Source organism: Balaenoptera acutorostrata, chromosome 9, assembly GCF_949987535.1.
Source record: "Balaenoptera acutorostrata chromosome 9, mBalAcu1.1, whole genome shotgun sequence".
In the NCBI taxonomy this organism is placed as follows: domain Eukaryota; kingdom Metazoa; phylum Chordata; class Mammalia; order Artiodactyla; family Balaenopteridae; genus Balaenoptera; species Balaenoptera acutorostrata.
The window spans coordinates 20,359,582-20,381,553 of record NC_080072.1 but is presented as its reverse complement, the minus strand read 5'-3'; the positions used below and the strand labels follow the sequence as shown (position 1 = coordinate 20,381,553).

Below are 21,972 nucleotides of genomic sequence, written 5' to 3'. Positions count from 1 at the left end.
CATACACCATGATCAAGTGGGGTTTATCCCAGGGATGCAAGGATTCTTCAATATATGCAAATCAGTCAACGTGATACACCATATTAACAAATTGAAGGAGAAAAACCATATGATCATCTCAATAGATGCAGAGAAAGCTTTCGACAAAATTCAACACCCATGTATGATAAAAACCCTCCAGAAAGTAGGCATAGAGGGAAATTACCTCAACATGCTAAAGGCCATATATGACAAACCAACAGTCAACATCGTTCTCAATGGTGAAAAACTGAAACCATTTCCACTAAGATCAGGAAAAAGACGAGGTTGCCCACTCTCATCACTATTATTCAACATAGTTTTGGAAGTTTTAGCCACAGCAATGAGAGAAGAAAAGGAAATAAAAGGAATCCAAATAGGAAAAGAAGAAGTAAAACCGTCACTGTTTACAGATGACATGATACTATACATAGAGAATCCTAAATATGCTACCAGAATACTACTAGAGCTAATCAATGAATGTGGTAAAGTAGCAGGATACAAAATTAATTCACAGAAATCTCTTCCATTCCTATACACTAATGATGAAAAATCTGAAAGAGAAATTAAGGAAACACTCCCATTTACCATTGCAACAAAATGAATAAAATACCTAGGTATAAACCTACTTAAGGAGACAAAACACCTGTATGCAGAAAACTATAAGACACTGATGAAATAAATTAAAGATAATACAAACAGATGGAGAGATACCATGTTCTTGAATTGGAAGAATCAACATTGTGAAAATGACTATATTACCCAAAGCAATCTACAGATTCAGTGCAATCCCTATGAAACTACCAATGGCATTTTTCACAGAACTAGAACCAAAAATTTCACAATTTGTATGGAAACACAAAAGACCCAGAATAGCTAAAGCCATCTTGAGAAAGAAAAACGGAGCTGGAGGAATCAGGCTCTGGACTTCAGACTATACTACAAAGCTACAGTGATCAAGACAGGATGGTACTGGCAAAAAAACAGAAATATAGATCAACGGAACAGGATAGAAAGCCCAGAGATAAACCCACGCACCTATGGTCACCTTATTTTTGATAAAGGAGGCAAGAATATACAATGGAGAAAAGACAGCCTCTTCAATAAGTGGTGCTGGGAAAACTGGACAACTACATGTAAAAGAATGAAATGAGAACACTCCCTAACACCATACACAAAAATAAACTCAAAATGGATTAGAGATCTAAATGTAAGGCCAGAGAGTATAAAACTGTTAGTGGAATACACAGGCAGAACACTTTTTGACATAAATCACAGCAAGATCCTTTTCGACCCACCTCCTAGAGAAATGGAAATAAAAACAAAAATAAACAAATGGGACCTAATGAAACTTAAAAGCTTTTGCACAGCAAAGGAACACATAAACAAGACGAAAAGACAACCCTCAGAGTGGGAGAAAATATTTGCAAACAAAGCAATTGATAAAGGATTAATCTCAGAAATATACAAGCAGTTCATGCTGCTCAATATCAAAAAAACAATGCAACCCAAAATGGGCAGAAGACCTAAACAGACATTTTTCCAAAGAAGATATACAGATTGCCAAGAAACACATGAAATGATGCTCAGCAACACTAATCATTAGAGAAATGCAAATCAAAACTACAATGAGGTATCATCTCACACCGGTCAGAATGGACATTATCAAAAATTCTACTAATGATAAATGCTGAAGAGGTGTGGAGAAAAGGGAACCCTCTTGTACTGTTGGTGGGAATGTAAATTGATACAGCCACTATGGAGAACAGTATGGAGGTTCCTTAAAATACTAAAAATAGAACTACCATATGACCCAGCAATCCCACTACTGGGCATATACCCCCCTGAGAAAACCATAATTCAAAAAGAGTCATGTACCACAATGTTCATTGCAGCTCTATTTACAATAGCCAGGACATGGAAGCAACCTAAGGGTCCATCGACAGATGAATGCATAAAGAAGGTGTGGCCCATATATACAATGGAATATTACTCAGCCATGAAAAGAAACGAAATTGCGTTATTTGTAGTGAGGTGGATGGACCTAGAGTCTGTCATACAGAGTGAAGTAAGTCAGAAAGAGAAAAACAAATACCGCATGCTAACACATACATATGGAATCTAAAAAAAAAAAAAAAAAGTGGTTATGAAGAACCTAGGGGCAGGACAAGAATAACGATGCAGACGGAGAAAATGGACTTGAGGACACAGGGAGGGGGAAGGGTAAGTTGGGACGAAGTAAGAGAGTGGCATGGACATATATATACTACCAAATGTAAAATAGATAGCTAGTGGGAAGCAGCTGCATAGCACAGGGAGATCAGCTCAGTACTTTCTGTCCACCTAGAGGGGTGGGATAGGGAGGGTGGGAGGGAGACGCAAGATGGAAGGGATATGGGGATATATGTATACGTATAGCTGATTCCCTTTTGATACAGCAGAAACTAACACACCATTGTATAGCAATTATACTCCAATAAAGATGTTAAAAAAAAAAAAACTCCACCAGGAATTAGTAGATGGTGTGAATCTGGTTGTGTAATTTGGGAAGACAGCTGCATTTGATTTCGCTAAATCAGCACTTGATACTAAACAACTCCTAAAGCATGTCACTTTATTTCAGCATTAACCATGCAGTGCAGATTCAAAAAGTGATAGCCTTGTTTTCCCTACCATGCTACTAGTGTGTTTTCAGGAAATGAAGTTCCTAGATTTCAAAATTCATTTCTCTTCCCTTTGAAGATGCATGAGTACATCTGTGGTCCTAGGCCTCCAGCTGATTTAGTGGCGCATGATTCTGATAATGTTCGACAATCTGCATTTTTAAATATCCAGGTTTCTAACATGCACAGCACTTTTTAGGGAAGTAAATGTCTGTCTAGGAGAGGTTGCAGATTTAAAAAATAATAATTTATTGTATTTACACAGACAATGGAAACACCTTTATTGCTTGAATGAGATAATTCTCCAAACACCAGGAATAAATATATAAGAGATACATATCTCTTTTATAATATATAGAAGATATATGGCTCAGAGTTGACTTTCCAAATAGGAGGGGATCTTTAAACTCATCAACAATTATGGGAGTTTATAGAGAAATGAGATATAAAACAAATATTCCTGTGGCAGGTGAACATCGTGAAGTGTGTATGGACTTGTGGTCTTTTTGAACAGAGTAAACACTGGGGGACTCTTGATGGATTGAGTGTTTAACATTTTACTGAAACCTTTAGCTGACAATCTTCCTGAAAATAATTTTTATTAAAATTTTATGAATTTTTATGGAAGTTCATATTTTCACTAGGATAACAATTGTGTCATACTGCAGAGGACCTAAACAGATATTTTTCTAAAGAAGACATACATATGACCAACAGGTGTGTGAAAAGATGTTCAACATCACTAATCATCAGGGAAATGCAAATTACACCTGTTAGAATGGCCATTATCAAAAAGACAAGAGTATCAAGTGTTAGCCAGTGTAGGGAGAAAAGGTAACCCTTGTACATTGTTGGTGGGAATGTAAATTGATACAGTTACTATGGAAAACAGTATACAGGTTCCTCAAAAAGTTAAAAATAGAACTATCATGTGATCCATCAATTCCACTTCTGGGTATATATATGGAAGAAAGAAATCAGGATCTTGAAGAGATACCTGCACCTTCATGTTCATTGTAGCATTACTTACCATAGCCAAGATGTGGAAACAATCTAAGTGTCCATTGACAGATGAATGCACAAAGAAAAAAAAAAAAAATATATATATATATATATATATATAATGGAATGTTATTTGGTCATGAGAAAAGAGAATCTGAGACAACATGGATGGACCTCAAAGGCATTATGCAAAATGAAATAAGTCAGAGAGAGAAAGACAAACACTGTATGATCTCACTTATAAGTAGAATCTAAAAACGCCAGACTCATAGAAACAGAGTAGAATGATGTTGCCAAGATCTGAGGGTAGGAGAAATGAGGAGATGTTGGTCAAAGGGTAAAACTTCCAGTTATAAGATGACTGTTTCAGGGATCTAATGTATGGTGACTATAGTTAACAATAATGTATCATTTACTTGAAAGTTGCTAAGAGGGTAGATTTTAAATGTTCTCACAATACACACACAAATAAAATGGAATTATGTGGAGTGATGGAGGTGTTACTTTACTGTGGTAGTCATTTCACAATATATACATCTTTGAAATCATCATATTGTACACCTTAAACTTACATAATGTAATGTGTCAATTATATCTTAATAAAGCTGGAAAAAATGAGTCAAGAATACTGAAAAATAGTATGCTATGTTAGCCTTTAATTTCTTACTTTAGTTTTTATTAATGATGCCTCCATTTTTTTTTTACTGTTCTTATTGATTTTAGTGGCTACATTTAAAAGGCCACTGAATTTTCTTCTATTCTCAATTCTGTTTCTTTTACCTCTAGGGTTAGAGAATGACAAAAGTATGTTATCATCTTGTGTGTTTTTCTTCTGCAGTAAGCAAGATCCTTAATAAAACATTTGCATATAGGTGCTAATTAACAATTTAGTTCAACCTAATCCATTCCATTCATTTATTTAACAAAATTTTATCGAGTACCAAATTTGGTAGGTTCTGCATATACAGAAAAAGTATTAGGAACTTTTCATTATTTCCCAGAGACGGTTACATTTTTAGAAAGGATTCGTGTATATTCAGAAAAAGGATATGCTTGATCCAAGAAAAGAACATGGAATAGTGCCCAGAGCAGTAAGTTTGGAATCACATAGACCTGAGTTTGAATTTGACAAACATTCATTGTTTGTACTTTAGGAGAACGGCAAATACTTTAGGGGCTGGAGCTTAAGGAGAAAGTGTGTCAGGGAAGGCGATGAAGTGCCAAGAAATGAACTTGCATAGAGCAGCCCAATCAAGGATTCTTTTTTTGAAGAAGAAGATGGTCCAAATATCATCATCATTTTTCAGTGAGGGGTATTAAGTTAAGGGGTAACATGATAAGTCTGGAAATTTCAAAAGACATTCCAAAGGACATTATGCAAGTAAATTGCAGAAGAAGAACAACTTGGACACAGGAGAGCAATTAGGAAACTAAGGGAGGTTGTGAGGATCCAAACAAGGCAGCAGCTTTGGGGCGGGAGAGAAGGAGATGGGTATAAAAAATGCCAAGTGTTAAAATCTGCACAATTTTACCAATTTGCATGCTTACTATTTGTGCATATGTGCATGTGGATGTGTGTGTACATGTGTGACATGAGACTTGGAGGTTATACATAACTCCCATTCAATATAATAAAGCACTTCCTGAAAATAAAGCTTTCTGAACTGGGAAAGGGCTGCCTCATAAGATTGTCATTGAAGTTGTTCAAGCCTAGGCTCTAAATTGTGTCTGGGTCCTTAAGGCAGGGATAGATTAGATAAGTAATTTCCAAACATTGTCCCGGATTAAATTTCCACTAGTTCACTATAGCAAAATGAGAAGGGTAAGGGCAATAGACTGGGTTTATCCTATGAATTAGTTGAATTTCAAGCAAAAATCTTCAGTTGGTGATGAATTCTGTCCTATATTTTTACAACTATAATTTCCTTTCTTATTTTTATTTAGTAACATTTAAAAATGTAAATATCTGGCAAAATCCAAAGTTGGAAACATTTGTTGAGCCACTGTATATTTATTCATTTTAATGACGTGAAAGGTGTTAAAGTCTGGGACTTGCTAGACTGATGACCTTTAAGGGCACTTTGGTCTCTTAAATTTTATGCTTTTATCAGAATCAGAATACGTCTGCCTGGAGAAGCGCTTTCATGTAGATCCACAGAACAGTGTGATCGACGATATTCAACCTTTCATAAAACAAATCAGTTGTCTCAGACTAGTACTGCAGAAAATGCTCCCTAAGTTTCCAGCCCTTTTAGAAAGCCAAATTCTAAAGTGAAATTGATGACATCTTACAAATCCTTGCTCGAACGTTCCTTTCACAGCAAAATACGGCATGGGAAAAATGTTAAGAACCAAATTGCTAGTATCACTCACCACAGTCGACTATTTTGGCGCCCACCACATGCAGACCTACAGACCTGTGTCAAACCATCTTCTGTATGTAACTTCAGCGGCCCGGGGGGCCTGGCAGTCCAGACTCTTTTTTCCTTGATGTGCTGCTGACAAGCAATGCCATTAATCTAAGCTTCAAGTCATAGAAGGGTGCCTCTAAGTGCCTGTGCAGTCAAATGCCACAGGATTTCAAATGGAAATGACATGAATTAATTTCCTGAGAACAAGAGGAAAGGAAAAATCGAGAAGAAAGGCAGTTTCTTGTAACACAATATGCAGATTGATGGCACCCACTGATTGACTGAAGTGTCAAAAACACACCTTTCAGGTATAAATTAAGGTGCTGAAAGAGTTTGGGGCTCTCTCGCTCTCTCATTCATATGAAATATTAACTGATAAAGTCAAGGTGAAATTAGTTTTTCTTGGTATCTTTAACTTCTTCTCGACCCCAAAAGCTAAACTTTTGGACGGTTGTTCCTGGTCAAAGATGATGAGCTCTGCTCAAAAGGTATCTCATTTTATGAGGAATAAAATTAAAATTCCTTATATTGGCTAAGAAAATATTACTTTTCCTAGCTTCAACCCCGTCTCAGCCTTTCTTCAACCTTATCTTCCTTCATTGCTCCCACACCTTAGCTTCTTTCTGTGTGGACAATAGGGTCTTGGCACTAGTTCTTCCCTCCGCCTAGAACATTTTCTCTCTGTTTGCAGGCACTGATCTTTTTGATCTTCTGAGAGAGACCATCTCTCCCAGGCAGCTGAGGTAGCCGCCTAATGTCTATCACATTCTCATGTTTTAATTTTGGGCAGAACTCTTATCTGATTGTCTCCATTTGTGGAGTTGTCTTCGTCTGCTGAAATGGGCTGTCCATGGGAGTAGGGGCACTGCCTTTCTTGTTCATGGCTGTATCCTCTCTTCATGGAATTCACAGGGAAGATACGGGATCCAAATTTTTTAAAGAAGAGCTAAGATGGTGAAAAGTGAGATTTGGAAGCCAACTGCAGAGCTTTGATAAGGAGTAAAGGTGGGGATTTGAGAGGGAGGCCGATTGTCCCTTGAACAACTATTCTTTTGGTTGCCCTTACGTAGGGCTTAAATGAATGACAGCTATGCACAGTCTTATATATATTCTGTCAAATACAAAAAAAGGGAAGAATGTATGTTCCTAACTTCTAGCCATATATATAATAGTGGGTAAAAGCTTGGGCACTTGAGTCCAACAGCTGAGGTTTGAATATTGGCTCCACTACTTCCTAGCTGTGTGATCCTGGGTAAGTCACTAACCTCTTGAAGTCCAGGAGACCTCACCTATCATTGGTCCCACCTATTTCATACATTTATGAGGATTAAAGTGAAATAATGTATGAGGAATAGTTAACGCAGTACTGGCATCTCATGAGCACTCATTAAGTATTAGTGATATTTGCTATTGTTAATATGTATATTTTACCAAGCTCTCAGTTACTGTGAGTCCTCTCCTCTCTCCCACATGTTGCTACCTAGCCAGCCAAGTGTTTCTTTTTTTTTTTTTTTTTGGCTCTCGCATAATAATGCAGCACATGTGACAAAAAAAAAAAAAAATACAGAACCTCACTCCATGCTCTCTGGGGAACTCTTCCTTGGTATCTCTACATATTTCATTCAGCCAGAATGTCTGGCTAGAGGCTAAAGTTACTTTCATCTATACAAATGCATAGCAAAATGAATGTTAAAACTGTTTTTGGAAGCATATTAAAGAAAATGTCATTTTGTCCTTATCGCTCCTATGAAGATTTAGTTATTGTATCTTTAAAAAGGTCAAGCTTTTCTTCTCCGTATATTTCTAAAGAAAGCTTCAAATGTGGTTGACCTTGAGCTAATTGCTTTACCTTTCTGTGTCTCAGTTTGTCTGATTTAAGTGAGTATAATCATTCCTAGCATGGTAGCTCTTCCCTTCATGGTGGTGAGGTGAAAATTAGTTTCTCATGTTCAAAACCAGAGTCACTTTCAAAACTCCCCCTGACACGCACCCACACATTCGTTCATTTGTCAGGCTCTCCAGTTCCCCCATGGGTAACATTTTTTTGCATGTGTCTCTTCCTGCACATACCACATGCTTTCACTCCAGTTCAGACCTGAACACTCTGCCCTGGTCCCAGACTATCTTTTAGTCCCCAGTCTCTCTGTCCTCCAATGGAGACCCCTCACAGCTGATGCATCACTGAAAGCCCCAGCTATCATTTAAAGGAGCAGGGAACATTTATTGAGTGCTTACTATGTGTCAGGCACTGGGCTAAGCACTGGACATGCATTGTCATTGAACTACAGCTCCAATGATTGGCATGTCCATGTTCAGAGACTCTCATTAGCTTCTTGATTATGTCCACATTCCTCACTATATTGTGACCCTAATCTTGGTCTGCCATTTACTATTTAATGATCTCAGGCAAGATGTGTAATCTCAAAATACTTCAGTTTGTCAGATAAGGAAATAATAATACAGCCTCATAAGGTAACTGCAGCGTTTATTATCTGTGGCGCAGTTTGGCCTTTGGGGCCAGATAATTCTTTGTTTTTGGGGGGACGCTCTATGCCTTGTAGGATGTCTAGCAGCATCCCTGGCCTCTATCCACTAGATGGCAGTATCACCCTGCCTTCTCCCTTCCCCCCACACCCCCTCCCACCCCCATTTTGGAAATGGAAGTGTCTCTAGACATTGCCTAAACATCTTCTCAATACAAACATATTGAAAACTACTAGGGTGCTGGGATGAATAAATTAGATACTTTTAGATGCTGGACATAAACGGTCCCTTTCAGTCTCTTAGTTCTTGGGAACTCCTTGTACGTTCCCCATGTCCCAGCTTAACCAGAGGACCTGTGGTTCCCAAGATTAGTCCTAGGTTTTCCTGCCTCCTTGTTTTGTGGTTCTTTCCACTGACGACACTCTCTTATGCTACTTCTGCCTTGCAAACTCTTAACCATGCTCCAGAATACTTCTACCAGAAATTTCACCTAATTTTCCCCAACTGAATTATAGTCCTCCCTCTAAACATTTTTACCATTATTTTTCTACCTCAATCATCCTGCCAAATTTTATAGTCATTGGTATAATTGTATCATTCTCCTGGTGGAACTGAAAATTCCATGAGAACGAGATTCTTTGTTTTTTGCCTTTTTAGCCACAATAGAAGTGAGCACGATTTCTGTCATATATTAGTTGCTCATTAAATGTTTGTTAAATTGAATTTAGAGCACAGAAGAAATAAATAATTTATTATAAGGCAACGCCTCCAAATGTTCAAGTAAACTAAAAAATGTTAGAGAAGAAAAACTTAAAATTGTATCCAGATGCTTGTCGAAATAATCAGATAATTGAGCCAATAGAGTTTTATTGTTTAAATTATTCATGCAACCGCCTTGGTTCTCTGCTTCTCTTCGCACATGTAGGGACAGTTGAGAAAGAATTATAGTCGTCATTTGAAAACTATTAAGTGATTTGCCTACTGATGGAATCCGTATTCTTTTGCTAGAAACAGAATTTATCAAATAAAGGAGGTACAAACAAACCTACACTATTGCTTTATTAATCAAGAGGGAGGGCCAAGGAGGCAACTTTCACTGTGGAATGATGCAAGGGGGAAAGTGAAATGTAACCTTTTTTTCTGCCTCTACCTGTTGTCTTAGAAAAAAGCACCCCCTCCCCCTGTCCACCACAGGCCACAGGCGCATGCGTGCGCACGCACACACACACACACACACACACACACACAGAGTTTGTTATGGTAGGTGAAATTCCTTGCTCTCTAGGAATTTGAAACCTAGACAAGCTTATACACAGCCACTGTTATGTGATACATCTGTGATAAAGTAGAAAAGACACTGATCTTCAATTTGGAAAACATGAATTCAACATTACCACTCAACATTACCACTTCAAAACACTGTGACTATATTAGGTTGAATAATGCGCCCCACCCCCCCTGCCAAGGATTTCTACATCCTAATCCCCAGAACCTGTGCATATGCTGCCTTATGTAGCAAATGGGACCTCACTGGTATAACTGAGTCAAGGATTTTGAGATGAGGAGATTATCCTGGATTATCCAGGAGGGCTCCGATAAGAGTAAGTAAGGAGGGTCAGAGTTAGAGAGAAATGGATTTGAAGATGTCACGCTGCTGTCTTTGAATAAAGAACAAGGGACCACAAGTCAAGGCCATTGGAGGCTGGAGAAGGGCAGGAAACAAACTCACTTGGAGACTCTAAAAGGAAAGCAACCCTACTCACACCTTAATTTTATCCCCTTCGGGCTGGGTTTCGATTTCTGTGCTCCAGAAACATAATACATTTGTGTTGTTTTAAGCCACTAGGTTTGTGGTACTTTGGTATAGCAGCCGTAGGAAACTATGACAGTGAACTTGATTAAGTCTACTATCTCTTTACGCCTCAGTTTCCAAATTTCTAAAATTTGGGCAATATCTATGTAACCAGATTGTTTGGGTGATATAAAAAGGTAAAGTAGTAGGCATTGATTATTTTAGCCATTTTACCATGTTTTAGTTATTCTTTTGATATAGCTTCTCAGTTTTCTTTCCAGCACTTAATGTTCAGACACTCAGATAGGGTTGACCACCTAATATAGTCATGTGGCAACAAATAACTTGGCAAACCTATCAGCAGAACTGGTTGTGAGAAGGCAGGTGACACAGGGCATGCCAACCACAAAATGTTTTACAAGGACAATAAGGAAGGAACTTGATCCACTGAGGCTGCCAAAATAATGTAAACCTATAGTTGTTTGGGGAATTCTTCGCCACCACATAGGAGAGGCTGCCTGAGACAAATGCCAGCAGTGATGAGAACAGAGCTATGAGATTAGCAGTGATAGATTGCACATACTAGTTATTGAGTATCTAGATCTATCCATGCCTAAAGCTACTCTGTTCTGAGAATTTTTTGGTTACACGAGCAAATAGAATGTATGTGTGTATGTGTATATATATGTATGTATATCAGGTAGATTGGATTTTATTTGCTCAAAATGGAAAAAAAAAACTACTTAGAAGTGTGTCACAAGGAATATACTATAAATATATAAAATCAAGTTATTTTTCTCTATGAAGTATAAATGCTCATGGTAGAAAATTCAGATAGTACTGACAAAGTGCTTAGCCAAAATAATGAATCATCCCAAACCCCACAACTGGAGATAATCACTATTAATATATGAATTTTTTTTAACTCGACTATGAATGAATGCAAAGTGTAGTAAGTAGGAGACTTTGGGGTGGTTTTCTAGAGAGTGAGGCATCGAAACTTGACCTTGAAGGATAAGTTTGATTTTGATAGGCAAAAATAAGGAGGAATGTTTTGATAAAGGTACAAAGATAGTTCAATGGAGAAAGGATAGTCATTAAGCAGGAAGTACTGCAACAATTAGATATCCATATGCAAAACTGTGAACTTTGGTCCATACCTCATGCCACATGTGAAAATTAACTCAAAATGGTTCATAGCCCTAACTGTGAAGTGTGAAATTATAAAGCTTGCAGAAGAAAACAGGAGAAAAATCTTCATGATCTTGATTTTGGCAAAAATATTTTAATATAATACACATGATCCATAAAAGAAAAAAATAATAAATAGGACTTCACCAAAGTTAAAAGCTTCAGCTCTTGAAAAGACATTTTTAAGAGAAAGGAAAGATAAGCTACAGACTGGAAGAAAATATTTCCAACCCATATATCTCACAAAAGACATAACCAGAATACATAAAGAACTCACAAAACCTAATAAGAAAACAGACAATTCTAACAAGAATGATGCAAATAAGCATATTAAAAGATGCTCAACATCATTAGTGGCTAGGGAAATGCAAGTTAAAACCACCATGGAATACGATAACACTATATACCTATTAGAATGACTAAGATCAAAAAGTGTTGGCAGGGAAGTAGAGGGTCTAGAACTGTCAGTCATTGCTGGTAGGAATGTAAAATATTAGAAGAGTTTGGTTTACTATATGATACAGCCATTCTACTGAGTATTTATGCAAAGGAAATGAAAGCATATGTCCATACAAAGATCTGTGTACCAAAGTTCCTAGCATCTTTAATTGCAATAGCTAAAAGCTGGAAACAATCCAAATGTACATCAAAACCTGAACGAATAAGCCGACTGCAGTATACATATATAATGGAATATTACTCAGCAATAAGGACCACTACACTTTTGAGAAATGAAATGGCATGAATAAATAGGAGAATAATTATGAAAAGAATCTGGATGAAAAGAATTATATACTATATGATTCCTTGTACATAAAACTCCAGCAAACAAAAGTGAATCTGTAATGACAGAAAAAGATCAAGAGTGGCTTGGGAATGAGTTGGCGGAGGAGGTTCAGAATAGAAGGAGGACATGGGATCATGAGAAAACTTTTGGGGGTGATAGATAAGTTTATTATCTTGATTGTGGAGGCCAAGATCAAGAGTCTGTGGAGACTGTTTGGCAGTGTTTATATATATATCCAAACTCATGATATTGTACACTTCAAATATGTCCAATTTATTATATACCTTTGAGTTATACCTCAAAGTTGTGGAGAAAAAAATGAATGGGAAGGGAGAAAGCATATGAATAATTGCAAGGAAGGGCACGGGGGAGATCTGGGCATAGTAAGTCCTCCCATGTGGCCGGATCATAGAGAATACAAAGATAGAGGAAGACTGTCAATTGCATGTGAAGGTATTTCAAGGTAGTTAAGAGCAGAGTTCTGAAGCCAGACTTCCCAAGTTCAAATCCTAACTTTGCCATTTACTAGCTGTGTGACCTTGGATGATTAATTTTTCTCAGTTTGTTCATATTAGAAAATGGAAATAAAAATAGTACCAGCTTCAGAGGGTTGTTCTGAGGGTTAAATAGATATGCAAACTTAATATATGCAAAATATTTATCCCATGCAAACATAACATGGTTACAATAATTTTGGCCATTCTTGTTATTATTATTTTTTAACAGTTGTATTGAGGTATAATCCATATACCATGCAATTCACTCATTTAAACGGACAATTCATGATTTTTAGTATATTTACAGTGGTGCAACCATACTACAGTCTCCTTTTAGAACATTTGGTCATCTCAAAAAGAACCTCCCTACCCATTAGTGGTCATTCCCCATCCTTCTCACCTGCTTTTGGCAACCACTAATCGGCTTTCTATTTCTACAGATTTGCTTAATCTGTATTCAAATTGATATTGAACTATATCTATATCATATTCATATTCAACATTTCATATAAATGGAATCATACCATATGTCATCTTTTGTGTCTGGTTTCTTTCATTCAACATAGTGTTTTCAAGTTTCATCCATGTCATAGGATATACCAGAATTTCATTCCTTTTGATTGCCAAAGAATTTTCCATTGTGTGGATATAACACATTTTATTCCAGTTATTATTATTGCAGAATAAAGTGTTTTTGACCAAAGGGGAAGGAAAAGGAAGGAGCAGAGGTGTGATCTTAGTAGCTGTCCAGAAGCCCAGGAGCAGCAGGGAATTATATTTGACTAGAGAAAAGAAAGAGTGGTTAAAGAAGAAAACTGAACATTTCACAAACACATGCCAGAGACTCACTCACTTCCTCAGGGCTGGCACAGCCTGGAGTCCAAGGAATAACAGGTGACTCATTCATTCTATGCAGAGGCAACATAAAGAAGAAATTCCTGCTTTCTTACTCCCTGGTTCTGTCAAGTCATTTCAATCCTTGAAATGTCAGTTTCCTCCAGTCATCTTCCCACCCCTCCATTCATCCCCTCCAGCCCTGGGCTTACCTCCCAGGCCCCTTGTGAGCATCATATCTTATAAAGGTAAAAGTATTTTATTAACCAGAACATATTTGTTAAAGTACAAAAATGCTTCAACAGTATAGCGTTCTAGAGGCATTTTGAAATTGTTTTCTGATAACCAAAAATGCTTTAGAGAGCCCTGAATTTCTTAGGAATTGATAGATAAGTAAAGAACAAATCAGAACAAATCACCACCCCCACCTAGTCATTGCAGTTAGTTAAAAATGTTCCGATAGACACCAGTGTCCTTGTAGTAGGACTCTATTCTATTCATATTGTACCACATTACTTGCCACAATTTGCAGGATATCGTGATATCTCAATAAACCTATTTTTAAAGCAAAAACCAAATCGCATATTATTGTGCATCAATCAGTGTGTGCTATATTTTAATGAAACGGTCAAGAGGTATTATTGATAATAACCTAGCTTAAGTTTAATGAGCATGTATTATGTGTCTGACAGTATGCTAATTTCTTTACATTCATTGACTCCCAATAACCCTTCTGTATAGAGGATCTGAAGGCAAGAGAAGCAAGTAACTTTTTTAAGTTTAAAAAGTAATTTGCAAAGCTGGGGCTTCATCCCAGTTTGATTTAAAGCCAAAGCCTTTGAAAAGGATTTCGGTTTACTTTTTTTTCTTCTTCTTCTTTGCTAGAATTAAGGGTAATAATTACGTATCATCTCACATGCAACGGCTTTAGATTCTAAAGAAAGGATATGGAGAGGGTGTCTTGTTTTGCTTTTTCTTTAGACTCCACTTAAAAATATTCCAAAAAACATACACGTCAATTCTGCTATTTCAACCTCCACTAACCAGTTCACCTGAGCTATCTCCTAATTCAAATTACACTTCTTGAAGACATTGAGGATTCTTCAGATCCTCTGTGTCACTGTCTCTGCCAAAACAGAATATGTCTCCATATTCTATGCCACCATACTTTATGCTGTCTGTCATTTATTCCAAAACTTTTCAAAACTCAGCTCATCCATGAAATCTTCCGCAACTGAGGCGGAAGCCACCCAGACATTCTGTTAATATCTTCAGTGTGATTGATATTTCTCTCCTGCAGTGTGGCAAGAAAGCATATGCATATATGTGGGCAAGCGCATATATCTTTATGTTAATGTGCATCTGTTCTTCTCATCTCTACCATATACTATTAAGATATTAAGCTCCTCGGTTCTGTCCCTGCTTCACTCCACAAAAGAGAATATAAAATCACCTGGGTCACCCCAGTGCCTAGCTCCACAGCATGATATACACGTTCAATAAACATTTACTGAATGAGTGAGTGAATGCTCCATCATGACAGTGACAGCCTTGAAGGCTGTCTCGCACACAGAGAAAATAAGATCACATACAAATGTAACTGCAAATAGTTTGCCTTCTCAGGTATTTTATTTTTAAGCATTTTTAGCTGAAATGTGCTGTGGAACAGCTGAGACTTAGCAGGTAATTTTCATTTCACTTCTGTTTTCCAAATGGTTACCACTTAACCAAATACTCTATCCTTAGAGTGTGCTTTTCCCCCTTCAAGTATGATACTACCATACGATGCTATATGCTTTGGACAACTTTCCTTTAAAGCTATGGAAGTCTTTCATATCTTGTTATTTATCATAGATGTATTCCTTAGGTTAGGGCAGACAAAGAAAACTAAAGATGAGTCATGGGGTTCTAAGCCACCAATTCCCCTCTTTTGTTATTTAAAAAAAAAAAAAAAGAATATCTGAAAAATCCAAAGTCAGAGTCCTGTGGGTCTCTTGCTTTGTTATATCTGATGTCAGACTTTGTTAATGATTACTGTTACTTCAAACAACTGTCATCAGAAATAAACATTATAATGTGTTCTGTTCTACAGAGTCAGAAGAGCTGCCAGAGTTTAAGAAGATTTGAATCATACTGCCTAGATTTTAATCCCACATCCACCTCCTTTCTATTTGAATGACCTTGAACAGTTACTTCTCTTCCCCTCAGTGTCTTTATCTTTGACATGAAGGTTGAAAGGGTGCTTGAGGATTCATTGAGATAATTCCTGTGAAGAGGCTTAGTTACAGTAATATGCATAGGAAGTCCTTCCTCCATTACTGCTACCAGCCATTATTTTTATGACAATAGTAATGATAAGATAAGAGGTTACCATTCAAAATCTCTTAACAGAGAAATTCCTAACCTTTCATGGCACCAACACAGATCCATCCAAGAATGCTAAGTGGAAAGCGATTTCCAGGGAACTTGGATCTACTGGGCTGCTCCCATCTTAGCCATAAGTGCAAAGGACACTTTCTTTACCTCAGGGTTACTAACTACTCCATGAATGCAGTATGGTGGTGGTTCTCATTGACAAAAAATGTTGCCTGCCACTTCAGTAAACAATGAATGTTGCCCTCCATCAAGCCATCAGCCACTGCAACTTCCCCCAGTGGTGAACCCTGAGGGGAATTCAGGATGGAGAAAAACAGAATACTGGCCCTAGGTAGTTAAAATGCATATGAAAGGAATAATTTTGATGAGCCCAGACTCTTGGATCTTCCTATACATAGAAAAACACTAAGATTATTAACTTGAGATGTCTGTTTTTTGTGATTAGCAGTAATCTCTGGATGACCAACTACATGTTTTCTGGTTTTGTTTTTTCAGCAACATCTCCTATATATCCTGGCTTCTCCCTTACCTCTTTGGAAGAGTTCCTCAGAGCTATCGGAGAGGCTGATTCCTGGGCTATAGTCCTCAGTAAGTTCCTGGAATAAAAACATAATTCTCAACTTTTAGATTGTTCATTTTTTTAGTGGACATTCCAATATTCTAGAAGGGGCCGTGTCAGCAATTTGGATGAAAGAAAAGGGGGCTTAGCTTGAAGGGCATTTACTTGAGAATTTAGTTGTTTCCAAAGATTTGATAGTGGTTATACAAGAGCTCAAGTTCTCCCAAGCAACACGTTGGCATCTTCCTGAGCAGGCACCCTTTCTTTTGCACTTTACAGGCTTTCAGGGTCGTGAATCTGTCATTTTTGTCACTGCCACTCCAGTACTTTTTTCACTGAGAACCGAATATGTACCACACCAGAAGTAATCTTGGCTTTACCCTGTTACTGAGCAGCGCATATTATTGCCTTCCCCTTTCAATCATCCTCAATGTCTCTTTTCAATCCCTAGCCCTGGGAATGATATCTCACATTCTTGTTCTTTAGTCCTATTTGTAAATGACCAACTGGTTTTGTTTGAAGTTCCCCTCCCCCATGCTTTTTACCCTATTGCTAGTGGCCATAGCCCCTCAATTCTATGACTTACAGCAACAGGCAAGAGATGTCATCACTTATAAACTAGGACAATTGGAGTCACAGCTCAGCCCCATTCCCAGGAAAACATGATAGGTCCACAGATTCATCTCCTTTCAAGGCCTCCTTCTGGAGTGAAAACAATATGGATTATAAAGAGGTAGTATGTGTACATATCTTTTCATGGAGGTAGAGGGTCTTCTCTTACCCTTTGAAGAACTTTTCCCTTAGTTTGCAATTTATTTTTTTCTCTCAATTTATATACTCACATGACTATTTATTTCTATTTAAAAAAGAATATACAAAAAGAATAAGCTATAACCCTATTATTCAGATATTTTTCTATACATATAAAATATATAATATATATGTAACATATAATTATTGATATCATATTTGCATAAATTACTGTAATGAGATTTTTAAAATTAATAATGTATTGTGAACATATTCTCATGTCTATATATTCAGAGCAGCAGCTTCACTACTAATGACTGTATAGTGGTTTATTATATCAACAGGCCATATTATAAGAAATCTTTTGTTTTCAGGTATTTAGGTTGTTTCTAATATATTGCAACTGTTTACAATGCTCCAATGCTTATGCATGTACATATATCTATATTCATTTGTTTACTGATTTCTTTAAGATAAATCTTAGAAAAGAAAATGTTAGGTCAGAGGCAGGCACATTTTAAAGACTTTTGATAACATGCCATGTTAGTCTCCAGAAAGTTTTATCAAGTTACACTCTCAACATCCATTTATAAAAACACTATTTCTCTATACTCTTGTCATTACTGAGTGTTTTAATTCAGTTTTTAATTTAAAGGTCTAGGAGGAGGCATCCCAAAGGGCTTGAGATCTCCCTGAATAGGGCTACATCAGATTTATGGTGTAAAGATTTGTTAACGAGGGCCTGAGTCATGGGAATGTGCGCATGCTTTTTCTATTACCATGAACTCTATGAATCAGCTCTAATAACTATTTCAGCCACTACCAATACTGCCACATTTCAGAGACAACCTAAACTGGAAAAAGCTATGTATTTTTTATCAAAAAATTCCCATGGATGTGATAATAGCAAATATCCTTTTAGTTCTCTTTAGACTGGGGCAATAATATTTGTTTCACTTGAAATTACATATCTCATTTTAGACATTGGGGGATCTAATTTATAGATAGGTTTCCAGGAATAAGTGGAACTCTATTTGTTCCTAAATAAAAATGTCAGTCATCAAGGAACAGCCACTGAAATTTACCCATGTAGATGTCTACTCTTTGTATATGAATCACAAACCTGACAAGGCTATTTGGAACTTTACTTGTTCCAATCTGTTGCACTGTTCATTTAACCACCTTCCAGAAGACAATAATTCTCAGTCTTTCTATTAGCAAGGAGAAGTCAGAAATAAGTGCTGGTAGGCCAATTCCTATTAGGATAACATTTCCAAATGGGACAAAAATCTGCATGCCAGAGTTTATACACAATAGATAGGGAAGAGCTGTGATAGTTAATCAAAGGAATGGTTGTATGCTCTGACCTCCCCTAAGATTTTAATATGTTTTTGCAGAAGGTTCTTGGAAAATTTCCCTGAATATCCAAGCATTCCTACAGAACCTGCTATCCATTCATTTTACTAACTGATTCAAAATATGATTAGATACTTCATAAATCTCAAGACAAAATTAAAATTAGAATGCTCCCACTATGATTTGATTTTATTATGCTGTGATTTATTGGTGCACAGGAACCAGATAGCCTTGAACTTCTGAGATAAATTCTTTAGGATAGATCTATCAGGGATGGATAATAGCTTTCTCTTAAGTTACCTGTGTTTTTTTTTGTTTTATGTTTTTTCATTTTGGTTTCCTAATGCTATGCTAAAAGAATAATGTTATAAAGGCTTTGAGGATATGGAAAAGGGGGAGATAACTGATATGGACTCATTTAAAAACAGATGGTTAAACATGTATATTTTGGAAAATTGTCTAATATATTTAAAATTAATCTAATTATTCATTCAATCATTTTTTTCAACATATTTATTTATTTTTACTAAATATCAGCAGTGAGCACATCTTTGGTTGAACTTAATCTGGAGGAATCCTGAGGTCTTAAATTAGGGTTCTAAATTAGGATTTGCATTTGTTTCTTTCTGGAGCAGGAAGCCCTACTAACCTAGAACCACTTTATCCCTCCCCTCTTTAAGGTTTTTGCTTTATGAAAGATTTTTAGGTTTGGCTCCCCCAGTGAATTTCCAGTCTTTTTATATCCTTACTGGTCCTCTTCTCTCTTTCAGCAAAAGATTTTTCATTTTGAGGGACTAGTTGATTTCATACTTTCAAGCTTACATAAACCTTGCAGAAATACAACTTTTGAGTGTCAAAATTAAAAGGTTGATCAATCTAGTAGTCCCTTGACATTCTTTAAGGATATACCCAAGAGACATTTGCCAATATTTAACTTTCTAAGTGTCACTGTAGTACATACATTTTTGTAGATCACCCATGTTAATAGGTGATACACCCTTTATGCTACAAGGTGCTGTGGATTAAATAATATTAAATATAGACTCCTTCATCCTGATGCTAGCCCTATCTCATTTTTGATGATTAATTATTCTCCATGATATGTATTCGTGGTGGAGTGGCAAATCCAGATGACTGCTGTTCCATCATAGAAGATAAAACTTTCCAATCCATTGCATGTTTTCTTTTGCTACTCCAGTATAACCAAGGGGAGGGCAAATCACCAAAATCTGACCAAACTGCATGGCCAAAATAAAACTTTTTCTTGCATGATCTTGAATCTCAGATGAAGAAATATCAATATGAAAGGAACATGGTTCATTCATTCTAGAGGCACCAACCAGTTGAAAATATTAAGTGGGTGCTGCTACCAAGACCTTCTACAGATGCTTGGCTTGGTTCATAGTCTTATACCAAGTCTATTATTTTACTTTTCTTCAAGCTTATGATTGTTTCTCTACACTTTCAATAAGTTCCCTTTCCTTGGTTTTATGTTTACCAACAAATAAATCCAGGAGACACAGATGATATATTAAATTACAATTACAATAACCATTGAGACAAGTCCACTGAAAAGTCAGCTAAGCTCACTTACCTGGATAAACTGTTCCCTCCACACCCTCTTTACAGAATAATTTAATAGTATGCCTGAAAAATTAAAAATTACTATATGTAATGGGCTTTATAAAAACAGTAAAAACCACAAATGCCAGCAGTCTATCATATAGCCATATGCTCTGTGACAATACAGACAACATGCCCATTGTGATTCTAATAATACATGATGTCTAACAGGCAGCTGGCAAAAATTCTGCTTAGAATCTGGCTTGCTTCTTTTTTTTTTTTTTTTTTTTTTTTAATAAATTTATTTATTTATTTTTGGCTGTGTTGGGTCTTCGTTTCTGTGCGAGGGCTTTCTCTAGTTGCGGCGAGCGGGGGCCACTCTTCATCGCGGTGCGCGGGCCTCTCACTGTCGCGGCCTCTCCTGTTGCAGAGCACAGGCTCCAGACGCGCAGGCTCAGTAGTTGTGGCTCACGGGCCCAGTTGCTCCACGGCGTGTGGGATCCTCCCAGACCAGGGCTCGAACCCGTGTCCCCTGAGTTGGCAGGCGGATTCTCAACCACTGCGCCACCAGGGAAGCCCTGGCTTGCTTCTTTAAGCAGGAGAAATCACAGTGCTGTGGCTGCCTCCATCACTCAGGAGCGGTTCTCTTACTGCGCTACCAGGTTAACAAGATCCTCATGCAAACTGTAAAGAGCCCTTCCTCTTCTTGGCAGGACTCTCCTATTCTTCAATGGTATTTGGGAAGGATACTTATTCCTTATTTCTATTTTATTTCTCCATTTGAAAAAAATTCCATTATGTTAGCTATTCTGGCTTCTCTGTACTTGCCTTACTCTCTCTTTTCCTTGGTCATTAGAGTTGCTTATGTGATTGGTGAACTGGGGAGCAAGACTTTGTCGGCTATAGTTTAACCCATTCTCTTCACTTTCAGCTTTAGGGCTGGGTATTTACAGGAAGAAGAATTCACACCTGCTATCCGCACTGGAAATTTTATGGGGCAGCCTGCCATGTCGAGAGAGCCTGCAGTTGCCTAGCACTTCCTGGGACTGGATGGGTAAATCTATCTAGTGCTGGAGTTAAATGTTAGGAAGCTTACATGCTGAAACAACATTTTCAGATATTAACTGCATCATTTATAAAAAGTGGAATCTGGCTTTCCATTTTCTACTCTTTTGACTTATAGAACATCACTTTTGTTCTGAACTTTGTAAGCTAGAATGGAAGCCACAAGAAAACAGGTTAGTGGTACTTGGAACTTACTTACCTTATCAAAATTTCTCAACAGGTCCTGATCTTCCCAAGAAAATCCAAAGAGGTTAGAGAAGTGTTCTGGATTTCTGTAGATAACGTTTCTTTTATACCTGGAGGAAGATAACACAAATATCATATTTTTAAATCATACTGTACAATTGAGAACAAATTTAGTGTTAGATATTCCAGCCTGTCACACTCCCCCAACAGAATTTAGTCATTCATTTTTCTAATACAGATAGATAGACAGACATAGATATAAACATTGACATAGATGTAAAGATAGAGATACAGATATTTACTTTAGTTTACCCATTTCTAAATTTGCTAATCTTTCTTTCCTTTGTCAATGGTCAGTGCACTGTATTACTGAAGTGTGTCATGTGTCATATACACTTCATTGGAGAAGCTTGGGAGACTTCTTACTTTTACCTCATC

General features: G+C 37.1%; 1 protein-coding gene and 1 long non-coding RNA gene across 3 annotated transcripts in view; both read right to left on the bottom strand.

The window, feature by feature from the left end:
• LRRC4C (leucine rich repeat containing 4C) overlaps positions 1–17,270 on the bottom strand; it is a 191,422-nt gene extending 174,152 nt beyond the window's left edge. For both annotated transcript variants that reach the window (XM_057552071.1, XM_057552072.1), the window contains exons 1-2: positions 17,201–17,270; positions 16,585–16,651 (exon numbers count right to left, since the gene is read on the bottom strand). The gene's annotated coding sequence lies outside the window, so the exon portion shown is untranslated. The remainder of the gene's footprint in view (positions 1–16,584; positions 16,652–17,200) is intronic.
• Positions 17,271–21,553: 4,283 nt separating this feature from the next.
• The window catches only part of LOC130708793 (uncharacterized), a 297,111-nt gene continuing 296,692 nt past the window's right edge, over positions 21,554–21,972 (bottom strand). Inside the window, exon 3 of the long non-coding RNA XR_009009158.1 lies at positions 21,554–21,644. This is a non-coding gene — a long non-coding RNA (uncharacterized LOC130708793). The remainder of the gene's footprint in view (positions 21,645–21,972) is intronic.